We start from the raw sequence: 8,084 nt of genomic DNA on the forward strand, positions 1-8,084 counted from the left end.
CAAATAACCCAATCAACAAATGGGCCAAGGACTTGAACAGAAACTTCTCAGAAGAGGACATACAATCAATCAACAAGTACATGAAAAAATGCTCATCATCTCTAGCAATCAGAGAAATGCAAATTAAAACTACCATCTCACTCCAATAAGAATGGCAGCCATTATGAAGTCAAACAACAATAAGTGCTGGCGAGGATGTGGGGAAAAGGGTACACTTGTACATTGCTGGTGGGACTGCAAATTGGTGCAGCCAATTTGGAAAACAATATGGAGATTCCTTGGAAAGCTGGGAATGGAACCACCATTTGACCCAGCTATTCCCCTTCTTGGACTATACCGAAAAGACCTAAAAAGAGCATACTACAGGGACACAGCCACATCAATGTTTATAGCAGCACAATTCACAATAGCTAGAATGTGGAACCAACCTAGATACCTTCAATAGATGAATGGATTAAAAAAATGTGGCATTTATACACAATGGAATATTACTCAGCACTAAAAAATAACAAGATCATGGCATTTACAGTCAAATGGATGGCATTAGAGCAGATTATGCTAAGTGAAGTTAGCCAATCCCTAAAAAACAAATGCCAAATGTCTTCTCTGATATAAGTGGGGGTGACTCAAAATGGGATAGGGAAGAAGAGCATGAGAAGAAGACTACCACTAAATAGGGAACAGAGGTGGGAGGGAAAAAGAGGGAAAAGGGGAGTTGCACGGAAGATGGAAGGAGAACCTCATTGTTATACAGAATACATATATGATGTTGTGATGAGAAAAAGAAAAAAAAGTATGTCACATTAGATTGGATAGAGAGAAAGGAATGGGAGAGGAGGGGAGGAGTAAGGAGGATAGGAAGGGCAGCAGAATAGAATTGACAATATGATTGATGTATGTACATTCCATGTAGGTATTATATGTCAAAAATCATTCTGTTGTCATTTATGACTATAAATAAATAAATAAATAAATAAATAAATAAATTTTAAAAATATGGGGTGCTGGGGATGTGGCTCAAGCAGTAACACGCTTGCCTGGCATGCGCAGGGCACTGGGTTCTATCCTCGGCACCACATAAAAATAAAATAAAGATGTTGTGTCCACCGAAAACTGAAAATAAACATTTAAAAAAAATTCTCTCTCTCTCTTCTCTCTCTTTAAAAAAAATAAAAATAAAATAAATATTGTAATTGGACATCGAAATGACAACATTCATATAATAGGAGTAATAAGAAGAAAGTGGAAGAAACTGATATAGTGAAAAACAACTGGGGACCTCCAAAATCAGGTTGATGTTGAAATGGCTTATGGAGTGAAAAAAAAAAAGGGCTGATATGGAAAAAAAGGAATACTTTATGATATTTTAATGAAATTTAAGATGAGTACTTAATCATCTTAACAAAGGTAAAGAGATAGATAATTCCAAAAACTTTCTGAGAAGAGGAGCAACTCACTCACCAGGAAAATGTATTAATATAAAATTCTCAAGAGTGACATTCAAAGAAGGTTAAAAAATAAACTAATATTTTCAAAATGTTGAAAAAATAAACTGACTCTAAAGTTTTAAAAATATTTTTTAGTTGTACATAGACACAATACCTTTATTTTATTTATTTATTTTTATGTGATACTGAGGATCAAACCCAATGCCTGATGTGTGCTAGGCAAGCACTATCCCACTGAGCCACAAGCAGCTCTCTAAATTTTTATATTTAAACTATCATTTAAATTTGAAGATACAATAAATATATTCCTATACCTTCAAGCTGTCAGTAACTTACCATCTTTGAAAATACTCTTGGAGAAATAATCAATCAAGCATATATTTAGTGAATGCTATATAATGTATATAATATAAAAAAGTAAAAATGGGAAAATAACTTGATGGAGTTTGTTATCTAAAAAAGCATATATGGGATTGAGGTTGTGGCTCAGTGGTACAAAAATCCAGATGTAACAAGGTGGAGAACAGGGCAAAACATTCAGAGGGCCCAGAAGAATAACCACTAGAAGAACAAATGTAAAATTCATACCTTTAAAACCCATAGGGGAAAGAAAAATGATTTATCCAAGGCAATGAGCAAGAAGCAAAAATAAATAAAAGTTCAAATTAAGATGGAATACAAAGCACTAACGAAAGTAATTTAAGCAGGGAGTAGTGGCCCACACCACCTCTAATCCCAGTGTGGGATTAGCTGAGGCAAGAGGACTGAAGTTCAAAGCTAGCTTCAGCAATTGAAGGAGCCCTTAAACAACTTAGTGAAATCCAGTCTCAAAAGAATAAAAGGACTGCAGATGTGGCTTAGTGGGTGAGTGCCCCTGAGTTCAATCCCTGGTACCAAAACAAACAAGAAAAAATAATTTAATATATTGGTTAAATTCGCCAAAGAAAAAATGGAATTCTCAAAATGAACTTAATAAGATCTAGTAATATATTGTGTACAAGAGATACACTTAAAAGGACAAAACAGGTTAAAACAAAGAAAGGGGTAAAGGCAAATATGAACCAAAAGCAAATTCACACCTAATAACAGACAAAAATATATTTCAAAACAAAAGAAATCATTAAGGGTAAAGGGAAAGAAGAGATTTAAAAAAAAGTGTACTGATCATTAATATAGATACTTATGAAATATAACTTCACAATATGTAAAGCAATAACTGATCTCTGGCTCTTCTGTGATAACATTGCTTCACCTGTAGCTCTCCCAAGTAATGCTTATAATTCCCACATCCTGCTTTATCATTTGGCCTGGAGATGACCTGGGAATTCTCTTCACTCCTCAAGACTACTTACAGATCATTTTCCCCATTACCTAATCACACAAACTCTCCTGTTTTTGGACTGTATGCCATCCATTACCCTTCCTGTTGTAGTTATCTACCTGCTTGCTCATTGCTACTCTTTCCATCCCTTCTGTCATAATTTCTAACAATTTCAGTATTGACCTATAGACCTTTCCAACGCATGGCTTCTGTTTTCTTATTTCTCTTCCAGTAACTCAGTCCTCTAGCAATGTTATAACTTGACCTCATTATTACAAAAACAATAACAAAAAATTGCAACTCTTCCAAATACTTTATTTTCCAAACTTTACCACTTTATAGTTCATTTTCTCTAGTACCTCAAATCTGATAATTCTTTGATCTCCAAAGGAAACTTTATATCACTGATCCTACCACCTTCTTTTTAAAATTTTTTTTTTTTAGTTGTAGATGGACACAATACCTTCATTTTATTTATTTATTTTTAGGTGGTGTTGAGGATTGAACCCAGTACATCTTCGAACCCACGCATGTTAGGCAAGTGCTCCACCACTGAGCTACAACCCCACTCCCTCTACCACCTTCTTAATGTCCCTCCTTGTCTCATATCCTCATTTCCTTTGTTATTCAGCTTAAATTCCACGGTTAATAATTATATCAGTCTTTGGCATCTACTCTCAACTCCTACTCATTTTCTCCTCTCTTGATTTAAAGTATTCCTTGGCTGACCACAGCTCATTTTAACTATAGTTTTCTCTGACTATTCATACTTGTACCCTGACAGCTGACGTGGCTTCAGCTGTCAGGAAAACATTTGAACTTGTTGACCAGTCTCAGTTTAATTATTAATCTCCAGTGGCCCCAGAATGTGACCTGATAAACATTTTATTTCTCTAATCCATTCCCCCTGCTTTCCCATTCAAAAATTTTGTATTTTCTCCTGGCTCCTTAACTCTCTAAGACCCTTTTTTCCATCTTCATTGTTGGCTCCTTATTGACTTTGCTCCTTATTGCATTAGAAGCAATCATTATTAACTACACGTGCTTCTGCAACATCTCCATAACCTATGTGTACCCATATATTCTACTTCTCTTGACAATAAATTGTCTAATTTCTACCTAATATCAACCTCTGTGCTTATAAGTAGATCCCATCTCCTCTTCTATTCAAGGACATTGCCTCAATAATAATTCATTCTCTCTCCCCTGCCCTTACTGCCCCCAACTTTCTTTCCCTCGATAACATGATTTCTCCCCTCAACTTTAAAAAATAAGCAAAATTCTTATCCCCACTTGCTTTGCCAGCTACTTCCCATTGCTTTCCCTCTGTTTTGGACAAAACTCCTTTTAAAAAATTGTATAAAATTGGGCTGGGGGTATAGCTCTTTGGAAGATAGCTTGCCTAGCACACGTGAGGCACTGGGTTTGATCCTCAGCACCACATAAAAATAAAGATATTGTGTCCACCTATAACTATATATATATATATATACATACATATATATATATATATATATATATGTATGTATATATATATGTATAAATTCACTGTCTCCAATTTTCCTCCTCTCCTTAACTCACTCCTAATCTGGGTTTTGCTCCTGCTTCACTATCAAACCAGCTCCCACTAAGACACCAACAATTTCTTTTTTTTTTTTTTTTAAAGAGAGAGTGAGAGAGGAGAGAGAGAGAGAGAGAGAGAATTTTTAATATTTATTTTTTAGTTCTCAGTGGACACAACATCTTTGTTGGTATGTGGTGCTGAGGATCGAACCCGGGCCGCACGCATGCCAGGCGAGCGCGCTACCTCTTGAGCCACATCCCCAGCCCAAACACCAACAATTTCCACATTGTTTGAACCAATGATCAATTTTCAGTCCTACTCTTTCTTGAGTTATTAGCAACATTTGAAACTGCTGGTCATTCTGAAATAATATGTTCACATGACTTTTAAAACATCATACTCTCCTGGTTTCCTTTCTACTTTTCTGGCCATTTCTACATCTTTTTCATGGTTCCTCTTGATCTCAAAATATTGTAATTGATCAAAATTTACTCCCTGGACTTCTTTTCCTGTCTACATTCCCTTGGTGGTCTCACTGAATCTTATGACCTTAAATACCACTATGCTAATGAATCCAAATATATATCTCAGCTTTGACTTTGACTCTGAACTTTGCCTCTTAACTTCTATATATCCAACTATCTACTTGTTATCTCCTTTTGGCACAGTGCCTGATAGCACCAATCCTATTTCTTATCTTTCTTTTTTTGTGGGGGGCAGGTAGTGTTTGGGACCACTCAGAGTCTCACATATGCAGCAAGCCTATTTCTTTTCTTTCTTTCTTTTTTTTTTTGTTACGGGGATTAAACTGAGGGGCACTTTACCACTGAGCTATATACCTCCAGTCCTATTTATTTTTTATTTTGTGACAGGGTCTCACTAAGTTGCTGAGAATCTTGTTACATTGCTGAGGCTGGCTATCTTATTTATCCTCCTGCCTCAGCCACCCGAATCACTGGGATTAATAGGCATGCACTGCTGTGCCAGGCACACCAAACCCATTTCTTTTGTTTTGCTTTGGTGATACTTTTTGCTTTGAATTCTAGCTTGAAGTTAACTGATGTGAAAGAGCTACCTGGTTTGTTCTCTCACTCTCTTTGTGATTATTAGATGGGAATATCTATTTATATCTCTTCATCTTAAACTTGGCCACAATCTTTCATTTTAAATGTCTTTTATAGATTATATACTCTTAGATCTCAATTTTTATTTATTTATATCTTTTTTGTGGTACTAGAGATAGAATTCAGGGGTACCCTACCACTAAGCTATGTCCCAGCCCTTCTGTTTTTATTTTGGACAGAGTCTCATTACGTTGCCAAGGCTGGCCTCAAACTTATGATACTCCTGCCACAGCCTCTTGAGTAGCTGGGATTACAGGTGTGTAATAAGGCACCTGGCTACAATTTTTAAATCTTGTCTAAGATCCAACCTGAATTTCTGCTTTTCTCTTGATTGAGTTAACTGATTAATATTAGTTTTAATTTTAGTTATATTAAGACTTATTTTTACCATCCAAGATGAGTTAGATGGAAACATTTCTAATGAGTTAGTTAAGAAATAAAAGATGTAAATAATTAAATTACATAATGAAATCAAGGGAACTAGCTACAGATACAACAGAGAGAACCAATGTTATGGGGGAAAGGGTTGTAGCTCAGTGGTAGAGTGTTTGCTTAACACGTGTGAGGCCCTGGATTCTATCCCCAGTGCCACATACACAAATAATTTATGACCAATTATAGGCTAATAAATTTAATAACATTTGATGAAGAGGATAACTTTTGGAAAAGTATACAACACAAAAATTGGTAGAAAAAGTTATGTATGATTAGGCCAAGTATGTATAAATAAATTGGTAATCAAAGGCTTTATGCACAGAAAAAAAGTATTAGGCTTATAAGATTTTATAGTGAGTTTTGCCAAACCGTCCCAGAACAGGTAATCCCTTTATTAATTAAACTATTACAGAAAATAGGAAAAGAAGAAAAGCCGCCTAACTATTCCAAGATCAGAAGAAGACAGCATAAGAAGAGAGAATCACTGTGTACTACATGTCAAAATGCATTCTACTGTAAATAAAAAAATAAAAAAGTGAAAAAAAAAAGAGAATCAAAAATCCAAGTTACTGAGAAAATAGATTTTAAAAAACAGGTATAAAAAGTATTAGCTGGAAAAAAAAAAGAAAAAAAATTAAAAAAAAAAAAAGTATTAGCTGGGTATGGTGGTGCATACCTATAATCCTAGCTACCAAGAAGGCTGTGGCAGAAGGGTTGCAAGTTCAAGGCCAACCCAGGAAACTTACCAAGATCTGTCTCAAAATTTTTTTGATACCAGGTATTAAACTCAGGGAAACTTAACCACTAAGCCACATCCCCAGTCCTTTTTATTTTTTATTTTGAGACAGGGTCTATCAAATTGTTTAGGGTCTCACCAAATTGCTGAGGCTGACTTCGAACTTTCAATCCTCCTGTCTCAGCCTCCGGAGCCTTTGGGATTACAGTGTGCACCAGTTCAAAGTTTTTAAAAAATATTAAAAGGGCTGGGGGTGTAGCTTAGTGGGAGAGCCCTTTCTTAGCATGTGTGAGGTGCTGAGTCGATCAGCAACACACATACACACATAAACACAAAAGGTCAAGGTTTTCTTTGAGGAATATAAGAATGAGGAAACGATATGTAATTAATAGCACTATGGATTAAAGGAAGACATTATGTAATCATCCCAAGAGTTGTGAATAAAACACCTGGTTTATGCTTGAAAATTCTTTGGAGAAACAGTAATATTATTTCTGTATGTTAACGATAATGAAATGAAAATAGCAAGCTACCAAATAGCATCAAAACCTATAAAACATATATATGACAATAAATTCATAAATATGGCAAAATACCTTTAATCCTAAAATTTAAAATTTTTTATTAAAGGGAATAAATAAGATGTTTAAAAAACAGATCAATGCTGCTCTTAGAAGATTTTAAATGAAAATCAATAAACTCTATTCTTAGGAAATACAACTCAGTAAAGATGTCAATTCTTATCAATTCAATCTATAACTTAAAATCAATTAAACTTCTAGAAAACATTTTAAAACATTAAGTTAAAAAATGTTAGCTGGGGAGAGGGGGTGGAGTGGAGTTCAGTGGTAGAGTACATGTGTGCAAGGTCCTGGGTTCAACACCCAATAGCAAAAAAGAAAAGATGTTAGTTCAAACTTTTTTTTTCAAAACTTGACAAACTCATTCTAAAATGTCAATGAAAAAAACCAATCAACTTTGAAAAAGAAAGCCATAAAGGCGATAACAATACCAACTGTTAAGATCCTATACACTACAGACATTTAAAAAAAACAAAACAAAAACCCTAGATCTGGGGATGTATCTAAATGGTAGAGAACTTGCCAAACATGAGCAAGGCCCTGGGTTTGATCCTCAGGGCTGTAAAACAAAACAAAACTAGATAGACACAAGGACAAATGAACAAACCAATGGAAAATGAACAAACCAATGATAAAAAGCTCAGTCATAGTTCCATGACACATAGAACCTGACATGAAAAAGTGACACCATAAAAATGGCTAAGCCACTTTCATGAGGAAAGGATAGGTGTTTATAAATTATGTTGATCAAAATTATAAACAGGTTGTTTATAAATTATGTTGAAGAAAAATTAAGTTAGATTCCTCCCATATTCTAATTATAAGGTGAATTTCAGGTATATTAAAGATATAATTGGAAAAATAAAACCATGAAG

Source organism: Ictidomys tridecemlineatus, chromosome 6 (genome assembly GCF_052094955.1).
Source record: "Ictidomys tridecemlineatus isolate mIctTri1 chromosome 6, mIctTri1.hap1, whole genome shotgun sequence".
NCBI classification, from domain to species: Eukaryota; Metazoa; Chordata; class Mammalia; order Rodentia; family Sciuridae; genus Ictidomys; species Ictidomys tridecemlineatus.